Here is a 26497-nt window from a genome sequence, read left to right as displayed (position 1 = left end):
AAACTCCACAAAAGGTAACTGCAGGTGGTGACTGGGTGGGGGGTACACAAAGCTTCATTCAGTGCACTATTCTCTGTCTGCCACTGTGTACCACTGAAATTTTCCATAATAAAAAAGTTTAAAAATAGGTTTCTCCATCTTTTCTTTGCTTTTTTTTTTTTTTTTAACAAGGCCCTCTTGATTATGAGGATTCCGTTTTCATGCAGGATACGGGGGCACGGTGAGAGAGGGCGCCGATCAGCTACTAAGTCAGGCTTGCTCCTCGCAAAGAAAGGGGCGGGCGGTGGAGAGATGGAGAGAGAGCGGAGGGAGGAAACAAGGGGAGGGCGCTTCCTCAGGGCTCACAGGCCTCACACCTGTGGTGTGGACCTCCAAAAGTACGGGCCACACCACCGCCAAACACAGCACGCAATTCATCTAAAAATTCGACTTCAGTTTCTTCCCATCCGCGCCAGAACGGACATCAGACTGCCCACCGCACGCCTCCTGGCAGCTCTTTTCATTTCGGCTGCTGCTAGGACTTCGAGACCCAGACCCCTCTTTGAAGACCACTTCCGATACCCGACGCAGCGGCCCCTCAGGTCGCAGCCTAGCACTGAGAAGTTGGCCGGCTCTGGGGGCTGTTATGAGGCTGCTCACCCCACAGGCGCAGGTCTACGCAGCACACACACCACCTCCTTCTTTGGACTCAGACCAAACACGCTGGGCTGTAGGAGGGGATGGGACAGATACACAGACGCGCGCGAGCACGCCCCACCAACTGATTCCAACCAGAAAACGGAGCCACTGTGTAATGCCCAGCCATCCCCTCCACGACACCCCCAATCAGCCAAGCCTTCGGCCGGTGTCTGCTGCACTAAACACCAGGACATGGCCAGGGACGTCGCAGGCATCGGTCCGAGCCAGGAGCGCCGCGGCGCCAGCGCATCTGATGTCGCAGGAGGACTGTGCGCACCTGAAGTCGGGGTGCCAAGCGCCCAAGCCTCTGCGTGCAAGGAAACCCCCAAAGGAAAACAGGACTACCAGAAGACTCCTTCCTCTCGTCTTTCAGAGATGCCAAACGGTCCCTCTGGCCGCCTCCTCAAAGCTCGGCTGCCAGGGCCACTCTACTAGGGTCTTGCAAAAAGCGCAAAGGGACCAAAGCCCCTTCCCTAAGAAAAGTGCCCAACTCATCCAGTGAGCCATTCTTTCCTCCCCACTGCCCAGAGAGCGCACACGAAGAGGCAGAAATCACGACTAGGAAAAAGCGAGATTCAAACTGGAACTAAAAGAGCGTATGTGCTCTCTCCCATCTCGGCGCCTGGGCTGTGGCTCCCAGGGCTGCAGGCTGTCGCGGCTGCCAGGGGCCAGACAGCTTTCGAAGGCAGCTCTTGTGCTGGCTAGAGGAAGGAGGCTCCCGGAGTCCCTGCTTCCGCCCTGGTCGCCCGTCGGGATTCCCCATCCCAAGCGCGCTTGCACCTTGCCTGCCACTCCGCTCGGAGGATTAGTCTGTTTCCCTTCCTACTCCCAAACAGACCTAGGTCCCCAGCTCCGCGGCCGCCCGGCTCACCAGCCCCGGCTGGTCTCCTTCGGGTCACTCCGAGGGGTAGCGCGGACCCGCAGAGCCTTGGCCCGCCGCGCGCCCCCATGGCCCTGCTGGGCAGCCTGGCTCCACTACGCTCCCAGTTCACGGTCTCAGCAGCTCCCATCGACTTCGCACAGCAGCCCCTTCGCGTCTCCCGGGGTGGCAAGGCACCAAGGTGCAGCCCGGGCCAGCACCGACCCTTTCCTCAGCATCTTCTCCGCCGGCTCAGCTCTCCCTCCCGCCCGCCGACCCCGTGTCTCCCAAGTCTCATCCCGGCGACCACCCGGACTTACCGCCGGCGCCACGCCGCCGCCAGGTCTGCGCGCTCTGAGGCGGAGCCAGGACTAGGACACCCGCCAGTGCCTGGCAGCCTCCCGCTCCGGCAGCCAGCTCGCTGCCCCCGCCGCGACCCCGCCCACTGCGGGCCCCTCCGCCCGCCCCCGCGGCCGAGAGGTCCGGACTTACCTCCGGGACAAGGTGACCCGGCAAGTGCGCCCAAGCGGCCGCCCGCGAGTCTACCCAGCGAGCGAGCATGCGGGGCGGTGCGGCGCCCGCCTCTGCTCCTCGGCTCCCAGGCTCTCTCCTCCTCTGCCCTCCCTTCCGCACCGCTCAGCTCCCCCCGCCGCTCCCCGCCCTGAGCTAGCCGCCAGCGCCCCCGGCTGCCCCGAGCGCCGGGCGCGGGGCAGCGGCTGCAGCCCGAGCGGCAGGGAGTCGGGAGCTGCGGCGCCGGGGCGGAGCCCAGTCCTCTCGGTAGAGGAAGGGGTGCTGGGAGACTATCGTCGCACGCGCCTGGCCGGCAGGCTGGGCTAGGGGCGCCTTGGGGCTAGCCGCTCAGCTTAGCTTGCGGAGCCTGGCAACGCGCGTGCTGGAGGCGGCGGGCGCGGGCTCCGGGGGAGGAGGGCAGCGAAGAGGAGGAAGGCGCAGCCCGCGCGAAGGTGGCCACCAACTTTGCCCCAGACCAGGGAGGCCCTAGCGGGGGATCCGGTCCAGAGGGTGGCCCGGGGCTGGTGTCTGACAATGTGAGGGCCACAGAGGCTAGGGGCGGGGGGATAACTGCGGGGGACTAGGAGGACAGGAATTTGCTGCCCGACTAGAGGAAGGGATGGCTCCCCTTGGTCCTAAAGGCCTCCCAGGCTCCGGTTCGGTTTTGAGGTTCAAAATGACCCAATTTATGGGTCCGGCAAATGTTCAAGTCCTGACCAGCTAAGCCATGGAGGAGCAAGCGGGCGCGGAGTTCAGACTCCAGAGACCCCCTCAGCCCTGAGCTAGCCTGCTGTTGGCCTATGGCGGGCCAGCCCCAGTTGGAATTGGAAGGAAACTAGGGCGGTGGTAAGCTAGTCTGCGTTCTAGGAGGGGAGGAGGTGTTTGCAGTCTAGATTTCATAGAGAATCAACTATGAAAAAAAGATTTACCAGAAAGGGGGTCAAAAGTCACCCCCATCTTCATGTCTGCAGCCCCGCTAGACATGCCTGATGTCTCTTCCTTTAGGTCCCCAGAGCTGCAAGGCTGTAGTCTGGAACACTCAGAAACGGGCACTGTTCATTTCTCCCATCTAGCGGAACTTCTCAACTTGGAAGAACATGCCACCACACCTTAGTAAAGCAGCTTACTGTTCCGGAGCCCTTTCCTGAATAAAGCAGTTTCCCATCTAAGCCATTAGGTTGAGCAGATACTGTTAGACCCATTTGAGGTGGAGCGTCATTGATCCCATTTATCAGATGAAGAAATTGAAGTTTAAAAAGGGTAATTACGATTCCGTAGTGACCCAATGTGCAGGAGTAGTCTCAAGCTCGGTTCTCTGCCTCTAAGTCACTGCTCTTTCACTTGCCCAGTCTCTAAATTGACTTTTGAGGCAGGTTTTGTTTTGACAAGAGAACACCTGACTGGGCTGCAGCCAGGACTTGCCTTTGTCTCCTGGGTGCAGTTTGAATTTGAAAGTGGACTCTTCCTAATATAGCAAGCAGGCACCTTGTTGAGTGCAGCCTAACCCGTGAGGCCCCAGGTCACCTGGCTGTGTTCCCTCCAAAAGTGAGGGTTGCAGAAATTAAAGGAAGAAAATACTTTTGCAGTTGTGTCCTGTATTGAGTTCTTCTGGACTCTTTATACCCTCGATTCTTTGAAAGTTTTCAGGCTTCAGAGCTTTACACACAGGCTTTCCCAGCTGATGTGTTGAGCATGGATACTTTTTTTTTTTTCCTGTTTTTACATTGTTTCTCTGTTTTGGAATGAACATGTAACTCCTCTTTCCCAGTTGCAGGGTGGGCTCCCTTGTTTTATACTTGCACATCTCTTTGCCTGGGTACATCCCAAGTGCTGAACAAATACCTAGCAGCTGATAGTTACTGAAAACAAACCGCATCGGATTGTGGTGTCAAGAAATTGATGTCTATTGAAGAAAGAGTAGTTTGAGAGAAAAAGGAAGAAAATTTGTGAAATCAATGTAGTGGATTTTAAAATATACTATTGTTTTTATTTGTCCCATGCTGCTCACTTAGCTGCAAGATCCCCAGGTGTCTTGTCTGTTGTCTTTTCTTGACACCCCCCCAACACACACACACACACACACACACCCCTTAGTGTTTCTGCAATTCAAATGGGCCTTACACTTCATTGCAAAAGAAACTCACAGGGCCGGGACCTGTATGTAAAGAGAGGGATGTCACCCACTCCTGGCAGATGCAGCAGGTCAAAAGGGCTCCTGGTGGGAACCTCAGTGGCCCAGCACACGATGGGCAGTTTCTCTTACTTGTGATTCCCTTATTGTGGCTTGAAATATTATCTAGTATGCTGTGATATAGCATTGAAATAGAGACTTTCAAGAAAGTCAGTGAGGAGCTGTCACATATTAGGCAATGGGACACAGTAGAAATTGCCAAGTCTCTTGGAAATTGGGGTAACCTCAACAATGCTTATCTCAGAGGAGGTTACAGAACTTTCAGAGTTAAGAGAGGTCTGTGGACCTCCTCCTGTCCTGGGAAGAACTGTCACTCAGGCACCGAGCAAGCTGCCACACCTTCCAGCCAACGTTTTTTTTTTAACTCTCAACTTTTAAGTTCAGAGGTACATGTGCAGGATGTGCAGTTTTGTTACGTAGGTAAATGTGTTTTTTGAAACAGAGTGTTGTGCTGTGGCCCAGGCTGCAGTGCACTGGCACAGTTGTGGCTCACTGCAGCTTCAACTTCCTGGACTCTAGTGATCCTTTCACCTCAGCCTCCTGAGTAGTTGGGACTACAGATACAGCACCATGCCCGGCAAATTTTTGTATTTTTTCTCTTTTTGTGTGGAGACATGGGTTTTGCCATGTTACCCAAGCTGGTTTCAAACTTCTCAAGTGCTCCTCTTGCCTCAGCCTCCCAAAGTAAAGGGTCAAGTGCACGTCTGGGTCTGCTCAGTTCCAGCATCAGCAGTGTTGCCCATGCATTCGTTACAGCACTTTGGAAAGAAACAAGGAGGAGAGAAAGATACTATGTTTTAAGCAACTTCTATAGTGCTGGTGTATCAGTTATTTGTTGCTGCTGAACAAACTACTCCAAAAATCAGTGGCTTAAAATGATAATCACTGATTTGCTCACAGTGCTGTGGGTTGATGATATGGGCTGAGCCATCTGGGATGGATTGCCTCTGCCTCACACAGTGCTGTCTGGGCTCACTCAGGCATCTGCGGTCAGCTGGCAGCCAAAGACCTTACATTTCTGGGAGTAGGCTGGCTATGGGCCATGTCTCTCCTTTTCCTGTAGGCTGGCTCAGAGTTCTTCACCCAGTGGTGGCTCCGGGGTGTCCGATAGCAACGAGGGAAGGCAAGCCTCAATGTGCATGAGTCTTCAGGGTGACGTCACATCATCTCATTGACCGAAGCAGATCAAGTGGCCCAGGCCAGATTCAGGAGTTGGGGAGATATCCTGTACTGTGGCTATAAAGTCACATTGGAAATGGGCTTGCAGTGAGTGACAGGAGGAATCTGTGGTCTTTTTTTTTCAATTGACCATGTCTAGAAATGAGATAAGTTCTTTATAAATATAACCCCATTGAATCTTGAGCTCCGTGGGGCATTCGGAATGATCCCAGGAAGATGAAGAAGCTGAATTTTGAGAACAGAGTGGCTCTCCTGCCTTCACATTGCTTGTGAGCAGTGGGGTGGGGTCCCCAGTAACCAACATTAATAGGGGTTGTCTGTCAGGCATCAGCTGAATGCTTCCCTGCAAGAGTAGAAGCTCACACCTCAGAGCTAGCCAAGCCTGGGCTGGAGGCAAGTGTCTGCTGCTCTCACTCACACTCTATCCTGATTAACAGCACCTGGATTTCCTCACCTCTGAAATGAGCTTATTCTATGTGCTGCCTAGCATTGTAGGAGGCAAGGTCGGGCTCAGAGTGCTGGCAGCGCCTTCCTGAGTGGAGCTGGCTGGTCACCGTTCTTAAAGATGGTTGGCAAGACAAGAGCTGCTGGTGCTTTTTCTGAGAAGTTGAGAGAAATGGCAAAGTCTAGATCCTTGGCACAAAGTCGATGCTGATGTGAAGACCCTCAGAACCTAAGACCATGAATGATGTCTCTCCCTCAGCTGGGGACCTTCTTGTTTCAAGGGGGCAGAGGCTGAGTGCAGCAGACACTGTTGTGTCTGGATCAGATGCCCCAGATCTCAGTGGCTGATTCCATCTGGCTGCCCCTAGCTCCTGTGGACTTTGTTACTCAATGGCTCACACCAAAAATGTCTTGAGTATTATGCTTAGTCCTTGGACAGCTTTAGTTTCTCTTCTGAGAGTATGAAAATGTGGGCTCCTGAAGAGCCACCCAAGCCTATCTAAGAGGGTGGGCAGTGCAGCATGATATGGTGGAGAGGATGCCAGCCTCAGAGGCAGGCCAGGTGAGTTTAACTCCCTCACATCAGACCTTTACTTGCTTACATTCAACAAGCTCCTCATCTTCTTGAAATGTCAGTTTCTCCATCTAGAAAGTGGGCATACTGGCATTGAGCATGGAAGGTGTGTCCGGGGCACTGACAGCCGTGGGCACACAGAAGAGGAACTGTGATCGCCATGGGCACGGCGCAGCACTGTGCTTGTCAGCAGACGCTTCTAAGACCCGTCTTCTTTGCTCAATACCCCATGGAAGCCAAAATAGCAGCTTTTACTACCTATTATCTGGTGTTCTTATGCCCATCCTTTGCTGGAATAGTTTCCCTCAGTCAAGTTCACAATTTTGCAAACCTTAATTGGATAAATTGGATAAGATTTGTCACACCTCAGTAAACCAGAGGTGCTAAAATACCCAGAAAGAATGTGACGTTTGGCCTGTGTCTCCCTTCCCAAAACCAGGGCTGGAGAGCTCAGTCAGGACGTTTATTTGGAAAATAATCCCAGGAAAAAGGGGTAAGGGGCCAGTGGGTGGCCAGCAGGGTGGGAGAGGAGTCAGATGGCAGAGGAATCCCTGAGCTGGTCACCACTGCAGGCAGCAGCCACTCTCCAACCCTTTGGAAGGAAGAGAGTGTCTCTCAGAATCACCCAGCCGGGGGATGAAGAGGAGATGCACCTCCATCAGCCTCTGCCCTCCAGGGAGGAGGAGGCATCACCCGTATTGCTGAGTGGTACCTGAGTGTGTGAAGTGGGTTCCCTCTAGCAGAAAAGAGATGTCAAAATAGGATCCTGGGAAATCTTGCTGTGTCGTTTAAGATGTGGAATTCCTGCATCACCCGAGCCTACATTAGAGATCTAGATTTCAATTCAAGACTTTAGGTGTCCAGTTGATCTTTTTTCTAAATATGAGCCTGTGTGGAGCCTGGGCCATAAGGCTGCTTATAGCAGATAGTCGCACAGGTAGGTTTTGTTTATGCTGTCCAGTGGGGAGAGATCGTAAACCATCACCAGCGAGCAGCCCATTCACACACCAGACAGCCAGAAATCAGGTAAGACAGAACAAAGTTTAAGCCCCCCACGTGCCCATAAGGACGTGGTGGCTCTTTCTTTTGTTGTCCTGTATGGCTGGCCCTGCAGTTGTTCTGCTCTCTCCTGACCTCTGTCTTCCACTTCTTGTTCTTAGATTGTCACTTGACCTGAACGCACACTTGGCCTTACATTCTCCTGGGCATTTCCAGCTACCATGGGTAATGACCCAGCCTGTCCACACCAGAGCCTGCATCCTCAGTGTGTCACCAACTTGGCTGTCCTCATGTCCCCCAGAAACCTGCCTCACCCCTGTCCTGCCTGAGCAGGTGGCTTCTTTTTGAATTTTATCTAGTTAATAATGTCTACGATCCAGTTAATTGTCCCATAATACATACCTATTATTATGACTGAATGTGGTATCAGCAGCTTCAGTATTTTTAAGAAAATTGTAGTTCAGCTGAAAGCTGGAAAACACGATTGTTCTCAGGACCATTAGAGATTAAACAAAAAAAAAAAAAAAAGAAAAAGAAAAAGCTTTACAAAGCTTTGCTACAGGATGACCTGTGAGGCCAGAATTTGTAGCATATGCTCAAAAACTCGAGCTTCCAAAAATGGACACAGACATCGACTTCAATCCAGGCACCCAGTGAACAGTGCAATGCACCTCCTCACTAAGATAAAGGAAGACTGTATTTTTCTTGCTGTACAAGTGTAGCTCTAACGTCAAGAAAAACTAAGAGGTTGGGATTCTTGAAAACATTGCTGGTGCAGAACTAAGCATTTAAACATGTCATTAATTATTAGCATGGTTGCTGGCACTTTCTAAAAGGCCTAAGAACTTGTTTTTTGGCTCAAGAAAACGTATTTCTTGCTGCATTTGCTTTTTTTCTGTGAGCGATAAAAAGTTCTTTTGCAAAAATAACCACTTCTGTAATTCTGCAGCATGTGGAACTGGAGGAAGGAAACACAAAGGTAAGCAATTTCATTTTTGTGATTCTCAGTTTATCACTCATATTTTAAGAAAAGAATGCCTTTTAAACAAAGGAACTCACTTAGGCAAGTGCCTGAACCAAAGGCAGCTCTCTGCTGCATCCTGGCTTGTGTTCCCTGGGCAGTTGTCATGCAGATCAGCACCAGCCCACAAAGAGCCCTTACTCTGCTTCTGCACAGCTGGCCGGGCAGCTGGTCCTTCGGGGCATTCCTTTGATGCAGTTTGCTTGCTATCAGGCACCCGGGTCCCACAAGGGTCTCCTCCCATAGCACATATTAAGCATGGCCTCACAGAATCTATCCAATTTGGGGGTACAGGACACATTTGCCCTGGCCAGCAGCAGAAAAAAGAGCTCCTTCTGTTCAAGAGCCACCTGAAAATACAGAATTGATTGAAAGAGGACTCACCAGCTAAGATAGACCTTGCCGAATGTACATAAAGCTTTTCTCACCCTCAGCTATGGTGAAAAAATAGCAAAACAAAGTGATTTAACCAAGAACAAAGAAGCTGTTGTATCCACAGTGGTGGAGTCACACTGCTTTGGGAGGCCCAGCCCCCAGGTGTGTTCTTTCCTTGCCTGTGTGTTTGCCACTTGGCTTGGTGAGTGTTGGTTGGTGTCTGCTACTGGACAGGTACAGAGCAGCTGTCGGGGGCACAGGAGCAGGTGAGCCTGGCAGGTATGGCCCAAAAGGGCAAGTCAACAGCAGTGACTGTGCAGAGTGATGACTGCTCCAAAGGGGTGAGGAAGGGGTCCTGGGGGAGCAGAGTGGGAGGGGGGCCCATGAAGACAGGGAGTAATCAAGAGAGCTGAGACCTGGACGAGGAGCAGGGGTTGCCTGCGTGTCGGTGCTTGTGACCCTGGGGGTGGGGGAAGGCAGTGTTCCTGGGGCAGTTTTGCTCTTTCTGATTTTTAGTTTGATGAAGCATGGAGCACGAGTGTAGGATGCATAAGATAAGACCGGAAAGGTGGGTAGTGGTCTCATCATTAAAGGCCTCATACCAGGTTTTAGGGGATTGGGCCTCATCCTGGGCTGTGAGCATCCTGTGAATAGAGTGATAGAATCGGATTGGATTGGTATAGGTAAGCTGTGAGTGATCTTCCCCAGACAGCAGAGAATGGTGATGAACTTTGATTCTTCACGTCACTTTGAAATAGTCACACTGATGTTTCTCACACTCTTTGCAATGCATTTTCCTTGGACAAACACCTGAAGGCATGTGCCATGACTCCCTGTTAGGGTGGCCCCGTGAATTTCCATTTCCTATCCCCGTCTCCTGGCTGCACAGCCAAGCCACCCTGGAAGGAAGGTCCATTGACTACATCCCACTTCCTGGGAACATGGCAGCGGGCCTGCCCCACTCTCTGTGGGCCGCACCCTCTCCTGTCTGGAGCTTTGTTATTTATTTACCTTTTGTGCTTCACTTACTGGACTGGAGGCTTTTCCAGCATATGTGTTGCACAAGTGTGTGTCCCAGTGTGCAGGTGCATGTGTACGTATGAAGGCGGGTGTAGGGGGAGTGTCTTCATCTATCTCCAGACTCCCAGCAGCATCACCCTGAGCACGGCTGCTCCGGGTAAGAGCTAAAGAGCTTCGGAGAGCTGAACGTGGCACCACATGAATGTTTCGGGATATTTGCACTGCAACAGTGCTTATTTCTTACAATTCATAGATATTTTGTGGCTTTTCCCCTCTATACAATTATATTTGGTAATTAATAACTTGCATTATCTCTAATAATAATGTACTTTGTCCTGTCAAGAAACTCTGTTTAGGCTCCCCAAAAGCAAACAAATAGAAAAATACATTCCTAAAAAACAGTACACATTTATTTCTCATAATTCTGGAGGCTGGGAAGTCTATGCTCAGCATGCTGATAGGCAAGGACTCTCCTCCTGGTGGAGGACGGCTGCCGTGTCACTGCGTCCTCACTCGGAGCAAGAAGAGGTCAATCTCTTTCTCATCTTACAAGCACACTAATGTCATCATGGACGCCCATCCTTATGACCTCCTCTAGCCCTAAGGACCTCCCACAGGCCCCAACTCCTAATACCATCACATTGGGGTTTAGGGCTACAGCGTATACATTTTGGGGAGAGACACAGACATTCTGCTCATAACATAGCGTAAACAAATAACAACTGCTAGTCATGTGCTGTGGCACACACCTGTAGTCCCAGCTACTCAGGAAGCTGAAACGGGAGAATCTCTTGAGCCCAAGAGTTCAAGGCCAGCCTGGACTACATAGCAAGATCTCATCTCAAAAAAAAAAAAAAACCCAATTGCTGCACTGAAAATTTTATTTATTTTTGTAGAGAAGTCTTGCTATGCTGCCCAGGCTGGTCTCAAAATCCTGGCCTCAAGCAATCCTCTTACTTCAGTCTCTCAAAATGCTGGAATTATAGTTGTGAGCCACCGTGCCCAGCCTGAAAACAGAATTTTCAACAGCAACGTGTCTTTTTCCTGCAAACCACCTAACTGTCCCCTAGTTATCAAGGTAAAGGCAGAGTCCTGAGAAGTAAACAGGGCTCCTGCAACTTCGTGGGGGTGGCTCCTGGAGGCCTACCTCTGACTTACCTGCCTCTCAGGAGGCACGCTGGTGGAGAGAGTTGCAGGGGCAGGGCTTTGAGCCTGCACCTGCAGTGGTCTCACAGCACATAATGTGCAGCCCACCAGGGTGGGTGCAGAGTTCAGGGCCTCATCCTGCAGGGACAAAGCTGCAGAGCCACTCTGTAGGTGGGCAGGCTCCCTGGCTCACTGACCTCCCCACCTTAGCCTCACTCTACTAAGCCAGCAGCCCTTTGTGCTTAGACAGTGGGTTATGATCTGTCTCCCTCTGGAATTTCCACTGATTACTTCTGCTTCAGTTCCTTCTCCGTTCAGCCTCTCCAGATCAACTGGACCCACTTCCCTCCTGCAGAGTCAAAGGGAATGTGAAAAGGGAAAAGTCAGGACATGCCCAGCAGCTTGAGTGCTCTGAGGTGACAGGGCAGGCTGAACCTCCCAGATGAGTGGGCTAGAAGTTTAAAGGAGCAATACTGGCAACCCTTTTTTGCTGAAGAAGAAAGGATGTCACATCTTCCCTTTATTCTAGCCCACTGGGGAGTTGACACCCATGGGTAGTTACTGACACAGAAATAGCCTGTTAACAAAACCAGAGCAGTGAAATAAGAAGGATCCAATTTCTACTATAATTGTAAAAGAAGGTTCTGCTGGAGATCCCTTGGCAGCCTTCACTTTCCTCCTAGATCAGGACAGGCCCGGGATGGCGGCAAGGCGGCAGCATGGAGACCAGGAGTGAGGGTGTGGCCAGGCTGTGGCTCCCTTTGGCTGCAAGGTCTGCGGTGGAGTGACCCTGGGTGGATCTCTTCCCTCTTGGGCCCCAGGTGTGGCATCGTTGCAAAGAGTAAAAGAATCAACATAGGTAAGAAATGTGGCACAGCCAAGGTTTTCAGTGTGTGCCCATTTGCTGTTGATGGTGAGGAAGAGGCCTTCGGCTGACTGTGGAATGAGTAGGGGAATGTCTGACATTTGGGATCCATCTGAGGTCATCACGGAGCCACCCGTGATCTGAGCTCAGCACTGACCAGAGGCTCCTTCACATAAATTCTCTTCTACTCCAAAGGAGATGCCTCTTCCACAGGTACGATGACCCCTTTTGCAGATGAGGCCACAAGGCTCCTGGGGTGGTGCTGGTGTTCCAGAGAGGCACTAGCTCACACTCACAGATGGGGGCTCACTCTGAAGCACAGTCTGAAACCTGATGTTGCCCCTAATTCCTTTGGCATTGATTTCCCCAGCTGCTATCTAGCCCTCTGCTTCCCCTTCCTTGGTCTTTGGACTTGACATCATTCTCCTGTGTCAGACACAGCGTCTCCCAACAACAGTCTGGAGCGTGATCCTCACTGTCCTGCTTTGGACAGCCTCCCCTCTCAGTTGAGAATAGGACTCTGTTCAGTATAATCAGGAGGAGGAGCAGCACTCAGGGCTCACCACGACCTTTGGAACCCAGAGCCAGGCACCCAAAGTCACATTTGGAAACTGGAAGAAATACTCCGTGCATCCAGGCCCCCTGACTCCCGGTTTTCTTCCCGTCCACAGCTTGTCCCTCATCCACTGACCTTGGAGGGCTCCATCTGTGGGCAGTGCATAAGAGTGAACAGATGACAATTCCCCGGCAGGCATCTCCCAGGCTTGGAACCAGTGAGCCGATCAGATGGATGGGGATGTGCACAGCCTGCTTTGCACTTTTCCTTCTCTGCTCCTGGGGCAGTGCCCGGGTTGTGTAAATCAGGGATCCAGTGTCAGATTCTGCCGGAAAGAACCCCATCCCTTCTGAAATTTCCATACCTTTTCTGTACGCTCCATTGTCACTCCTATCAAAGAAAGATTCATTCATTTTTTACAAAAAGGAAAGAAAGAAATATCAGAGCAGGGAGAAGGATAAAGCACCTTGACATCTAGGCTAGTAGAGCAGGCACTTGAGCTTGCAAGGAAGGAGACAGGAGATAGAAACTGCTTTTGCTCCAGATTCAGTGAGTCGCAGCTTAATCTGTTTTCAGCTATTTTGTATTTGCAAAATGGGGATTCTAATTTCCAGATTTTACCTAACATGGAAGGACATGGGGAGAATGAATGAGCTTGTGTTTCTGCAGAGTACGTGTGCTAGAAGGTTCTGTGTCAATAACTGGAAGAAACAGAAATAATATGAGCTGGATATGTGGGACACATTGGGTGTCCCTTGATGGTTCTGTGTTGACTCAAATTCTGCTTGAGCAGAGGAGTGTTTTGAATCCTTTGAAGCAGCAGTGAATGCCACCTTTCCACCAGGCTTGGGCATACATTTCACATGTGGAGACTCATTCTAGTTGACACTTCATTATTTTGTTCCCAGCTCTGTAGCAAGAGCTCTGAATGTGTCTGCACCCATTGATCACAGCCCAGTGAGGCAGGGACAGTATCACTGCCATTGTTCACATGAGGGATGGATTCTATAAGAGGTTCCATACTGCCTAGGAGTCAGTATGGAGCTTCTGGGCTGGAGAGGGCCCTCCCTGCAGCATTCTGATGCTAGGTTCAGGCTTCTAAGGGTTGACCTGCCTCAACTCCCCCAACACAGGGTCAAGGGCAGTGTTGAAGATCTGCTCATCCTGGTCTTCTCATCCTCATTTTCATGTACTTTATGAACTTCTGCTTCCAAACCCTCCCACATAAGAGACACGCAGGAAATATTCCTGGTTGTCGTGTTTTATCTGTTCTGAGTAAATTATTTCAGAGGGACCCTGTGTAATCCTGCAAGACAGATGCTGGGCATGTGGACCATGCACCCTTCCTTACAGTCTTCTGGGGCTTCCCTTCCTTGTCAGGCTGGGGTTTCCTTTGTGCAGTAGGAGCTCTTCTGTATGTGCAGTATGTCAATTATTCTACTTCTGCAGTCCTTGAATCAGCCATCATTTTTTGGTAAGAAGTCTTCATGTACTTGTGTAGTTACTGGCTTACTATTTAGTCTTCTCTGGAGGTGAAATACTCTAATTGTGTCAACTTTCCTTCAAAACCTACTTTCTAATCCCCTTAATCGATTTCACCGCCCAAATCCCCAGACCTTCTGATGAGGTCATGGAGGCTCCAGTCATAGACACAGCTCTGGCCCCGCATGGGGCATTGTACTAGTGACTGGGGCCGAGTATCCTGGATCCTGGTGGTCTCCACTCAGATGCCCTGCAATGCCCGCGTCTGATCTGTATGCCAACTCTGCAGCTTCTGCATGCTTTTCTTCTAACTGCAGCCCATGCTCTTTGTTCGGGGACTTGGGCCACGGGAGCTGCTTAGCCTCGCTGTTCAGAGAATTGCAAGGGCCTGTGGGTGCATGTCCTTCCTAGTGGTCAGTAACTCATGACTGACAGGCAGGAGTGGGAAAGTCCAGCTTCCCTGCTTCAAGGCAGGACAAATTCAGAGGCCTTGCTTGCCCTCCAGAGGCCTCTTCAAGATCAGGCTGAAGATCTCCCTACAAGACTGTTCTTGAGATTGTGCCTGGCTTGACTTTCCCCTCGCCACCCTCCTTTCCTGCTCCCTCCCTGACCTCCCTTGGCGCCTCTCCCTTCATCAGTCACTTGCCTGTGGATTCTCATCAGAAGTCTGATTCTGGAAGAACCTGCCTAGGACATTTGGATCTTGTGACTTGCTCAAGGTCTCAGAGGCTATCTGGATAACCTCCCTGTGGCCCAAGCTTGTTGTTCACCCACCCTGGTGCTTGGTTTCTCACTTAAGCTAGTGCCTCTGCCAGTTCTAACTTCCTGAGACTACAGCTAAGACACATAAAGGGAAGATGCTCTAGGGAGACATCAGGACATCCTGCTGAGGTGTCAGAGTGCTTGGGGCCAAAAGGCTGCTCTGACACTTACAAGAGTGTGCATGTCTGTGACTGTGTGTGTGTGTGAGAGAGAGAGAGAGAGAGAGATGAACCCTGGGCAGGTCACTTAGTCTGAAACTGAAATGGAGTCATCAACAGCATCTCTTTATCATGGATCAGCTGCGGGGGGTTCCATGACATCATGCATATAATGTCTCCGTATGGAGGTGACGTTTGCATTCAGTATACACTAATTGTCACCATGCATTAAATACTCTCTGCTATCTACGCTTTTTCTGTGTACAATGTAGCCCTAAAGGCAATTGGGAATGTGGTTAGGAGAATTGTATCCCAATCAGGGATTTAAGAGGCCCTTCTCCTGTTGCTTAGGGGATGGGAACAGGCAGAGGGACTCAAACAGTAGGAGATAATGTCCTTGACATTCTGAAAAGAGGACAGTGGAAGCTGGAATACACACAGACTGCTTCTGAGGAGAAGGGAGGCAGGCACCCGAATTCACGTGCTGTGGGGTTCACAGAGCGGTGAGCACAAGAATCCGCACCCGCCTCTGCAAAAGGTCAACGTGGATGGCTTTGGCTCCCCAGGGGACAAGAAGACATTCGTCTCTGGAGTCAATGGTACAAACAAAAGTGGAATAATTTACTCTTCCCTTTGGCTCATGCAGCAAGTGATGCTTTATAATTAGAGGATTTTTCCAGGGAGGGAACATAAGGAGTTGATGGCGCCAGTGCCTGCTTATTGGATGCCCACACATCAGAGGAAAAAGGACAAAACACTTAGGGAAATAAGAAGCCATTTAGAAAATAAATCCCCAGGGAATCCTTTGAATTTCAATGGACCGAGGACAAGTGCTATTTTTCTACTATATTCTTCTTTCTTGCAGACCATACTTTTCCAGGGCTGGCTGAGCCTGGCTGTTCATGAGCAGACACTCCTGAGCGGTCCTGGAAAAGGGAGATCTGAGTTTACTGGGAACAGCTCACCCTCAGATAAGCAGGCAGTCAAGAGACACAGTTCACTCAGCGAACACTCAGTAACTTCAGGGTGTTGTCTTAGATGTTACGGTAGAAGATGATTCAAACTCAGCTTCTGCCTGACAAGGGCTTGTGGTCTAGGAGTGGGGAAGAGACGAAGCCAAGAACATCCAAAGCAAAGGGAGGAACTGCTGTGAAGGAATGTAAAATGAGGGACTGGGGGTCAAAGAAGGGAAATTGTGTCTGGAGCCCAGGGTGAGGGCCAGGCACAGCCTCCACCCCGTGGGGCTGAGCCTCCAGCCCAGCCAGCTGGGGTGGGGTCCTGGGGTCATCCCGCCGGTCTCCCAACAAGAATCTTGTTATGCACTTTGGGAGGCCGAGACAGGCAGATCACGAGGTCAGGAGATCGAGACCATCCTGGCTAACACGGTGAAACCCCGTCTCTACTAAAAAAAAAAATACAAAAAAACTAACCGGGCGAGGTGGCGGGCGCCTGTAGTCCCAGCTACTTGGGAGGCTGGAGACTTGAGGCAGGAGAATGGCGTGAACCCGGGAGGCGGAGCTTGCAGTGAGCTGAGATCCGGCCACTGCACTCCAGCCTGGGCGACAGAGCAAGACTCCGTCTCAAAAAAAAAAAAAAAAAGAATCTTGTTATGAAGAATTTGATCTAAAAAAACATTAAAATGATATATACTTGCAGACATTGTGTTTTATTGTATTTCACTTAGCTTTGTGATCAGTTTAAATATTTTCATGATTTAAAACATCTTCCCAGAAAGAAAATTCTATTTTATTACCATGTGAATAGGGAAATTAAGGATCTAAATCAAGATGGTTTGCTTTGGCATCTAAGTTCAATGAAGTGGTTAGTTAGTTGTCTTTGTGGCTTGGAGTGGAGAGAGCGTCTACCAGAAATTTTCTGATCAGCTACTGAGCCATGCCGTCACAACCAGATCTTTGTAGATGGAGCACAGGTGGCTGCTGATGGTCCCTCCTCAAGTGCACCTCTCTTTGTATCTTGGTGAAGCACTCATCTAAACAACTTACTATGTGCTTTCCTAGCCAACCATCTTCTACATGTTTAACAAAATCAATATACTTTTTGTGATGGTCTCTAATTAGGTTCCTGATTTTAATTTCTAACTGGATGCAGCATCATTACGTTACATTTTTTAAGAATAAATCATTTGTTTCACTAATACATTCATATTCTTAATCTTTCACTCCTTGCAAAAATATTATGTTGATTTATTAAACTGTGCTTAATAGATTGGGTTATATTATTAATCATGCAATAGTTTTATGTTAAAATAAAAATTAGTAGTTAATTCAGAAAACTTTCAGACTCTGCTTCCCCATTGACTGTGGAGGCAATGGCATAGTGCTTGATTTTTTTCTTTCCTCTTGACCATATGGATTTTCATTTACTCTTTCTGAATATACTTCTGTTTGCGTGGATTCAAACTTGCTTCTAAGCTTTCCTTCTGATTAATATTGAGAGCAGAAACCAACAGGAATTCCTGTTCATGTGTTAAGCAGTGTCCGGAGCCATGAGGCTCGGAAATTGCCGCGGCCTCTGTTGCTTAAGCTCTGCATTGTGGAGACAAGATGGCGCACTTCCTGGTTCTTCATCATCAACTTTACCCGCGCGCGAACTTTTCCCGCCCGCGCGTAGATAACCTCCCGCGCCCGGGAAAGACTAAGTCTACCGAGCATGCGTCTGGTGACGTCTCTCATTATTCCCCTCCCCTCCTGCTCTGAGCCCTTCCTCTTACCTGGCAGCATATATAAGGCATTACACCACCGCCATTAAATGAGACTTGATCAGAATACTGTCTTGTCTCCATTTCTTGTGTCTCTTGTCTCTCTAAATTCCCACCCCCTCCTCCAAGGTCTGTGTTAATGATCCCGCTGGTCGGGACAAAGCAGTATTGGGACGAAGCAAAAACAAACCTCCAAAGAAGCAAACATAGCAAGAAGTTGGGAGACTGCTCCACAGACTCCATCCTCTTGGAACATAAGGCTCAACTCAAGAGTCTGTTCACCAACACCTCCTTTGAGACCCTCCCTTTGCTGTGCCCTTTAATCCTAAACTGTGTTGTCAGACTCTGCCAGTTCCAACCAATTCCTCACTTTTTAGGATTTGCCTTAACAATCACTGAGCTCAGGCCCTGAAACCAATACATAGGGTCCCCTGACTTTGCCCTTTTGAGAACTACTAATACCATCAAGATGGAGGTTTTTCTTTTTGCAGTAGGTCTTTTTCTAGGGTCCTTTCAAGGAGTGGAGAGGACAGTATCTGGATCATGACAACTTTTCTCCAGGCTGAAAGCTACATTCCAGTTGATTCCCAGTCTTGGAAGCACATCTGATTCACATTAGTAGTTTTAACAAATCCTGATACCCAGGCTTTTCTCCAGAACCATGAAGTCAGAAATTCAAGATTTGAGGGGGGCCTTGGCATTTCTATTTTTAAAGCTCATTTGTGAATCTTATGTGCCTCCAAGGTTGAGAACCACAGATGGAGAAGGTGGGCATTTGTCAATCAGTTATGTAATCATTCACTTTTAACAAATGTTTTTTGACTGCCTTATCCATGGCAGGCACTTCTTGGCACTGGAAGTAAGATATGTACAAGACTGGCTTGGTCCCTGTACTCAGGGAACTCATGTTTCATTGGGGGAAGAAAGAAAGGAATCCCAAGATGATGCCAAGTATTGTGAGACAATAGAGACAGGGTGATGGGCAGGTGCAGTTCTGGGAGTGTAGGGGAGTGCCCCACTGCATGGGGGACCCGCCACCTGAGACCCCAGGACGGGGAGAAGTAGCCATGGGAGTGTCCTGGAGAGAACACACCAGGTAGAGGGAAGGGCAGGGGCTCAGGCCCTAAGTCTGAGTGGCCTGGGATTATTTGAAGAACAGAAAGCAGGTCAGTGCAGCCAGATTGCATTGGGACCAGAGGAGAGTGGCCTCAAATGCAGCTGAAGAGTGAGTGCTGGCGGCTGGTGCTGAGCTTTGCAGGCTGTGATTAGCATTTGGGTGCTCCTGTGAGCACACAGGGAGCCTTGGCTAGGGTGCAGGCTCAGGGAGGGCCCTCAACAGGGAAGGCAGGCAGATCTTAGCTATCCAGCAATACCACCTTGGGCTGGGCTGCTGCTGAGAGAATATCCCGCAGGGAGCAGGGCAGGACCTGGGCAAGCAGTCCAGAGATGACTGCACAGTCCAAGAGTGAGGTGATGGTAACAGACTGAGGGCAGGGGGAACAGGACACATCTGACACGGGTCAGAGGCAGAGCCAGGAGAACTTTCTGGTGGGTGAAGAAGGGCTGGAGGGAAAGGGGGCCACCAAGAGTGGCTCCTTGGTGTGTAACAGAAGCTGCCTGGTTCCACCTGTGGCCGTGGCCATCAGCCCTGGGGCAGAGGGAACTGTGGTATGGTGGGTGGAGATCACTGGAGGTGGAGCAGGAGTTCCAGTGGCTGTTCCATGGCAGGAGAATGAGGCAGGAGTTGGAGCCAGAGATTGGGATCTGGGAGGTCTAGGAGTCTTTGACATTTGGACCCACTGACAGATGTACAGCATGATGACACTGCCTGGGTTAGGAGTAATGAGAGCGCAGAAAAGTGCCTGGCCAGGTGCTGGAACACAGCCACATGTCCCTTGGGAGACAGCGAAGTAGAGATCCGCAAAGCCAGTGGCCATGGAGCAGATATGGAGGGGGTGCCATCCTCACAATCAGGGACCAGACTTGTGGGACACCTGAACACCCTAAGGCAGACAGGAGGCCCTGCACTACAGGGATACAGCCAGCTCCGGCCTCGCCCAGTCCCACCAGCTGCCATCACACCTCAAGGTCATATCTCCCTAGTGACAGAGCCACCCTGAGGGCTTCGAAGAAGTCACTGGGTGCCTGGGCTACAGCGGGTTCTGTGCAGGGGTATGGCTGGAGGACAAGTGGAGTGAGTGAGCAGAGAACAGCCTCTCTCTGAAACGAAACGAGGGCATCTCCCAAGTGTAGCCAGAGCCATGCCCTATATAAAAGCAATGATTCCCACCTCGACTGCCCTTGGAAAGTGGGTTAGGCATCGGACTCTTTTCAAGGTAAATCAGGAATGAGGCTTGGCAGAGAGGATTTGCATCAGCGGATAAAGGGCAGGTAGCAGAGAAAGTTGAGAATGAGAACATGAGTGAGGGGCCCAAGGGAGTGCTTGCGGAGCAGTGCCTGCTGCCCGTCAGGAGGGGTGGGAGTGTGTATGAGTGACAGAGTGAGTGTGTATGTGTGAGTATATGCATGTGAGTGCATGTAAGTATGTGAGTGTGTGAGAGAGTGTATGTGAGTGCATGCAAGCGTGTGTGTGCTAGTGTATGTGAGCGTGTATGTGTGAGTGTATGCATGTAAGTGCATGCAAGCATGGGAGTGCCTGTCAGTGCATGCAGGAGTGTGTACGTGTGTGTGTGTCTGTGTGTGCAGGCAGTGGCAGTGGTGAATGGCTGAGCTGGCAGGAAGGTGCTCTTTGGTACCAGGCTGCAGGCTTTGCCATGGGTCTACCGAGGCCATCATTTTTACTGACATGAGTCAAGATTCTTATATTTAGGCACGAGCACAAATTCTTGGCATGGAGGAACCAGAATGCATTGCTGATTTTTACTATAAACTTGCAAAAATAAAAATGCTATTGAGAAGCCAGGAATCAGCACCAAATTGAGAAGAGAAATTGACCAGGAGAAGCCTGGCTGCTCTTTTGAAAGGGACATGAAAAGGAGAGCCCCTGTGAGGAGGACAGCGGACACAGGAAGGATGCCTGGCTGTGTACTGTGGGGAGTGGAGCACGACCTGGAGGTTCAGCCCCTAATAGGGAGGCAGTAAGGAGAGCAGGACTAGGCATTCACACATGTGAGCATTTGGGGTGCAGATAAGTCCCAGGAGCCTCTGGCAGAAACGGAACTGCTGGTGTCTGTGGGGAAGAGCCCAGAGCTCCTGGGGAAGCCCCACCATTGCCCAGAACGTCTGCGGGACCAGCCCTCAGTGGCCAGAGCAGCTACCCTGGTGCTGACTGGGTTACCATCTGCACTTGGGCCCTTTCCGCTCAGAGACTGGGACCTGCCATGCTCTACGTCCACCGTGCCCCTTTGTGTTGGACATGCATGTCGTTGGCAGTGCCTAATGCATACAGAAAGCTATCTACAGCATGTTCAAGTGCATTCTGCCAAGGATCTCATTACTTTTGCTGCAGTAGAAGCTACATGGCCTTAGAGCACCACAGGGAGCTCAAGGGAGACATTTTCAGCAGCTGACGAGCTGGACTGTTGCCCACCTTCCTCTGAGGAATATCAGCCTCATAACAGTGCAACTGTCATTTCTGTCTAGTTAATTCCCATTAAAAGCATCACAAACCACAATGAAAATAAATAAAAAGTCTAATTTGTCCAATTAAAAACACACTGAGATCTGGGTTATCTCCCAGGAAATATCATAGAAAGATGAAAGCTTACTACTTCCTATCTGACACACCCCAGTGTTGGAAGGGCAAGTAAGATGGGTAATAAGAGGAATACCAGATGACTAGGAAATGCTAACATGTCACTAAACAAGGTGGTTATGGAATTGCAAAGGCCCAAGTGTGTGTGCTGCAGAAACAGCGAATGGGCAGGGCTTTCCTAAGCCCGGTAGCAGGTATGGGAATGTACTAGATTTCAAAGGTCTCAAAAGCATAGAGAATAATAGGACACCGAAAAGTGCAGGCAACAAGAGAAAAACCAGGGAAATAAAACTTCACCAGAATTAAATACTTTTGTGCATCAAAGGACACTATTGACAAAGTGACAAGGCAGCCAAGCCACGGAATGGGAAACAATATTTGCAAATTATATATCTGTTAAAGGGTTAATATTTAAAATAGGCCAGGCGCAGTGGCTTATGCCTGTAATCCCAGCACTTTGGGAGGCCGAGGCAAGTGGATCACTTGAGGTCAAGCACTTGAGACCAGCCTGACCAACATGGTGAAATCCTGTCTCTACTAAAAATACAAAAATTAGCCAGGCATGGTAGTGTGTGCCTGTAATCCCAGCTACTCAGGAGGCTGAGGCAGGAGAATTGCTTGAACTCTGGAGGTGGAGTTTGCAGTGAGCTGAGATTGTGCCATTGCTCTCCAGCCTGGGCAACAGAGCAAGACTCTGTCTAAAATATATATATATATGAAGGGCTCTTATGACTCAACAACAAGACAACGAACAACCTGATTTAAAAATGGCAAATATAGACATTTCGTCATTGATGATAACCAAATGGCCAATAAGCTTGTGTGCTCAACATCATTAATAATCAGGAAAATGCAAACCAAAACCACAATGAGATACCAATTCACAGTCACTAGGATGGCTATTACAAACAAAACAAAACAGAAAATCACACATGTGACTGAGGATGTGAAGTTGAAACTGGAACCCTTGTGCAGTGCTGGAGGGAATGTCAAACCGCTGTGGTAAATGGTATGGCCATCCCTCGAAAAATTAAAAATAGAATCACCATATCATCCAACAATTCTGCTCCTGGGTATCTCCCCCAAATAACTGAAATCTGAGACTTTAACAGATATTTGCACACCCGTAATCACAGCAGCATTATTCACAGTAGCAAAAGGTAGGAGCAAACCAACTGCCCATCAGCAGCTGAACAGATAGGCAAAATGTGGTGAATACATCAAATAGAATATATTCCGCCTTACAAACGGATAAAGTACTGATGTGCTAGGACACACGGTGAACTGGGAAGACATTATGCTAAGTGAAATAAGCGAGACAAAAAAGGTCAAATACTGTGTGGTTCCACTTACGTGAGGTCCCTGGAGTTTTCAAATTCATGGAGAGAGAAAGCAGAAGGGTGAGTGCAGGAGCTCGGGGGAGCATGGAGACAGGGAGTGACTGTTTAATGGGTACGAAGCTTCAGTTTGGGAAACTGAAAAGGTTCTTGAGATGGACATTGGTGATGGCTGAACAATAATGTGAATGTACTTAATGTCACTCAGCTGTGCACTTAAAAGTAATTAGAATGGTAAAGTTTATGTGTATTTCACCACAATAAAAAATAGCATAGAAGCTGCAGAACTTCAAATGTGTGAAAGAATGTGATGTAGATGAGGTTCTTTTCCTTGTGAATGTGATGTGTTTTCCCTTTTGAAGTTGCAGTCACAGCTGGGAGATGAACAAGGCCCCACGCCACGCCACTTTCCTGGGTGTTCGGGGTCCCAGCTGCCAGTCCACACTGAATCATGACTGACTCCATGTGCAGCCCTTCCCTGGGGCAGTTATGTTTTACATTGGCACAAAGAAAAATGAAAATGAACAAGCTGGGGGAAGACTCCCTTGCTGACTATGAGTGGTCACTGACAGGAACTGCCCCTCGGTCCCACAGGACTGTCAGAGGCCAGAGGCTGGAGGCATGTTCTGGGTGCCAGCTGGAAGCCTCTCGGCCCCAGGCGTGGCCTCTTGCTCTGGAGACACCTCTGGCTTTTACCTTTGTTTTATTACCCTCTGCGCACCTGCCCCCACACCCACCCTATGAGCTCAGGTGCAGCCTCCAGCCCACTGTCTTATCTCTACCCCCATCTTGAGGCGGGGCAGTTCCAGCAGTCACCCTCTCTCCAGGCTTTGACTCTGCTCTGCGCCCACTGCTTCCATGTTTACTAAAGCTTACGGCTCATCAGACCTGATGCCACAGCCTAAGACCTCAGACTGTAACCAAGTACCCCATTTTCCTAAAAATCATCTTTACCTTTTCTCTTTTTCCCTGTATGTTCACTTTTTACTTAGCTCTTTAGGAATGCAACTATAACCATTCCTTTCTCTCCACCAGGCACTCCCTGCACTGCAAACTTATCTCACTATATGTTTGCTTGGAAATTCAGAGGACCAAATGTTGAACCAAACCAGGCACCCTGTGGGTTTCAGCCCCACCAGGAGATTGCCTCAAGACAATGGTCAACTTATGACCTAGCTCTGCCCACGATAGCACCAGCCAGACCACCCAGTGGATAAGATATTGAAATAAGTCATGCAGACCCCACCATCTCCTCCCCAGTCCCCTGCGTGCCTTTCATGCCAAGTTTCCCTGTAAAGCTCCTGCTTTCTGCTTGTACAGGTGAAGCTGTTCCCTTACGGCAGAAGCCTGTACCTTCTTCCCCTCAGCCAAGCTCTGGAATGGCCACCTTCTCTCTGTCTGACCTCACTCTTGTTAATTGGACCCTGCAAGCAGTGAGCAGCAGGCCCTGCATTCATTCCAAGCCCCTCGCAATCCACTGCTCCAGGTATGGCGACCCGAATAGGCTTCTGAAGCCAAATGAGTGACAGGAGAACTTGGAGACAAGGACGACTCCTCTCCTCCCTTCAGACCCACCCAGGTGGAAAACAACTCATTTTCCCCATTGCAACAGCGATCCGTGTCGGAGTGTGTGCCTGTGAAGGCAGGGGGCTCAGGGCAAACAGGCAGCCCGAGGGGCTCTGCTGCTGGGTGCAGGGTGCATGACACCTTCCAGCCTCATCACAGAAGCCAGCCCGGAGTCTCCCACCTCATGGCAGGTGGAGGTGGCCCACAATTTAGGGAGCAATTTCCAGCTCTGAAGTTCCTGTTGAATTCACCTTGCAGGAAAGGAAGGAGCGCTGTGGGTAGGGCAGTGGTGTAACCTTTGCTGTGTCAGACACAGGTTGAGGTCAGTGGGGAAGGAGTGTGTTCACACAGCCCAAGGTGGGTTGTCCCCTAAACTGTACCTTCCAGGCAAGAAGCAGCCAAGTTTCTGAAGAGAGTGATGTTAATTAGGTAATATTAGACTTGGATGAGAAGAGTGGAGCTGAGAGGTTTGGGGTAACAGATGAGAGGAGGGCTGAAGTCAAGGGCAGCGGCTTGGACAGAAAGACAGGAAGTGAATGTGAGGGCTGCTGGGACAAGGAGGGGAAGCAGCACACCTGAATGGAGGACGCCTGGCCCTGGGGGGTCCTGGCAATTGAGACTCATCTCCCACAAAGTTGCTCCCTGAGCTAGGAAAGGCTGGCCTTCTCAAGGTCATTCTCGCTACAAGGGCAAAGGGATTCGTGTGGGATTTAATGTCGTTGTTGTTAATCCTTCCAGATAGAGCAAAACCCAAAATAAAAAGACCATCAATACATGTGGCAGAAAATCCCCTCTTGGGAGTAGCAGTGTATGGGAATCTACGTGGAAAATGCATGACGAAATGGCATTTGTCGTCCCTAGGGTTTAGTCATTTAAAGACAATTTAGTTGAGTTCCCTACAAGAAGTTCCTTCTTTTTCACTGCAGCTGAAAACATGAACTTGACAATGTGATGTGATGCCAGGGGCAGCTCGCAGTTACTCTCAAGTGTGTGCCCACTCCCTCCTCACCATCAGAGCATGCCGCTGCACTGCTTCCCGCTGTGCAGGCTAGAGAGGTCAGCACAGACAGCACCAACGGTGCAGGGCACAGCAGGGCTCTGGAAGCCCTACCGCTGCCTCAAGGGCCTGATGCAAGAGCCTACTGCAGAATAGGAGACCATCAGTTATTGGGAGGTGGAGTTGTTAGAGGCCAGGACTCTCATTGGCTGAGGGCCTCTCTTTTCCTCTCATGTCACTCCTGGGGCTGGTGGTCCAGGGCTCTTGTGTTCTGGAGGCCATGAGGACTGTGAGGTCCACAAAGAGGCTGCTGTGGCCAAATGCTTTATCGTGCCAGGGAATGGGCTGGATAAAGAGATCACTGAGAGCAGTGCCAGCCCAAGACCAAGGCTGGGAGAGTGGGTGTGTGCTACTGTTCAAGTCCCAGAAGACAACCTGTTCTTAGGGAAGCAAGAGTCTCAGTAGGGGTCTCTGGCACCCACTGAGTCACTGTGGGTGTCATTGTGTTTGGTACATTTCTCCAGCCAAGTGGGTCAGCTCAGTGGCAGGCACAGTGGGTATGGAGGCACAGAAGACTGTGCCAGTAAGCATCCCATTCAGTTCAGGGATGGTCTTGCCTGCTGCCTTGGCATTTGAGCAGCTCCATGTCCACCTTGCTGCCACAGTTAGCCACAGAGTCTTCTGGAGGGCAGGATGCTGTAGACTGTGGTCCCAAGCCTCTCCTTGATGCCAATATTGCTAAAGTTGCTCGAGGGCAGGGACGACAAGTGACTCATGGTGCAGGAGGTGTTACTGAGTCTGGGGGCAGCTCTGCTCTCATTCCTGACTCCCATGGCAAACACAGACTTCAAAGAAGTGGCAAACACACTGACCCTGAGGCTCCACCATTGAAGGGAGCCCAGCTTCTCTAAGGCACTGACAGCTCTGGTGGTCTCCGCTGCTCATCACCGTTGCATGCCGCAGGCAGGGGGGGGCACTGGGAGGGGGGCTGCTCACAGAGGACAGACAGGTCCTTGGTCACAGGCTTCCTGCCCTCTGTTTGAAGGAGCTCTTGAACTTGCCTTGGTAGGACTGCACTAGAGCATGCAGACCATGTAGTTAAAGTCAATGCCGGGGTCCTTGATAGCTCTACTATCCACTTTGTCAGAGCTGGAAGCAGCCCTGGGTAGCAGGTGCCCAATCTGAGCCCCACACGCCACAGCCACCTTTCCAGTCTCCGGGAGCTCTAAACTTCCCTCCTGTCTGGTCTACACTGCACTGGCCTTCTAGAAAACAAAAAGAAAGCATGGTTGTCTTTTGGGTGCCTAGAAACTGCTGTTTCAGCTCAGTAGCAGAAATCCTCCC

General features: G+C 50.2%; 1 protein-coding gene and 2 long non-coding RNA genes across 5 annotated transcripts in view; 2 read left to right on the top strand and 1 right to left on the bottom strand.

Moving 5' to 3' along the window:
• Positions 1-2577, bottom strand: part of SYNDIG1 (synapse differentiation inducing 1) — a 209135-nt gene extending 206558 nt beyond the window's left edge. The window contains exon 1 of one of the 3 annotated variants that reach the window (XM_033185388.1): positions 2030-2577. The gene's annotated coding sequence lies outside the window, so the exon portion shown is untranslated. Of the gene's footprint in view, positions 1-1857; positions 1978-2029 lie in introns of those variants that run through there. The other 2 variants (XM_033185390.1, XM_033185389.1) reach the window with 2 other exon arrangements.
• Positions 2422-3632, top strand: LOC117068335. Its single transcript, XR_004431070.1, has 2 exons — positions 2422-2499; positions 3053-3632. It is a non-coding gene; the product is annotated as an uncharacterized LOC117068335 (long non-coding RNA).
• Positions 3633-8377: 4745 nt separating this feature from the next.
• On the top strand, positions 8378-25195 carry LOC117068296. The gene is made up of 3 exons (XR_004431058.1): positions 8378-8413; positions 23911-24076; positions 25083-25195. It is a non-coding gene; the product is annotated as an uncharacterized LOC117068296 (long non-coding RNA).
• Positions 25196-26497: the final 1302 nt, after the last annotated feature.

Source organism: Trachypithecus francoisi, unplaced genomic scaffold (assembly GCF_009764315.1).
Source record: "Trachypithecus francoisi isolate TF-2019V2 unplaced genomic scaffold, Tfra_2.0 Lachesis_group21, whole genome shotgun sequence".
Classification (NCBI taxonomy): domain Eukaryota; kingdom Metazoa; phylum Chordata; class Mammalia; order Primates; family Cercopithecidae; genus Trachypithecus; species Trachypithecus francoisi.
This window is presented reverse-complemented; position numbering and strand designations above follow the sequence as displayed.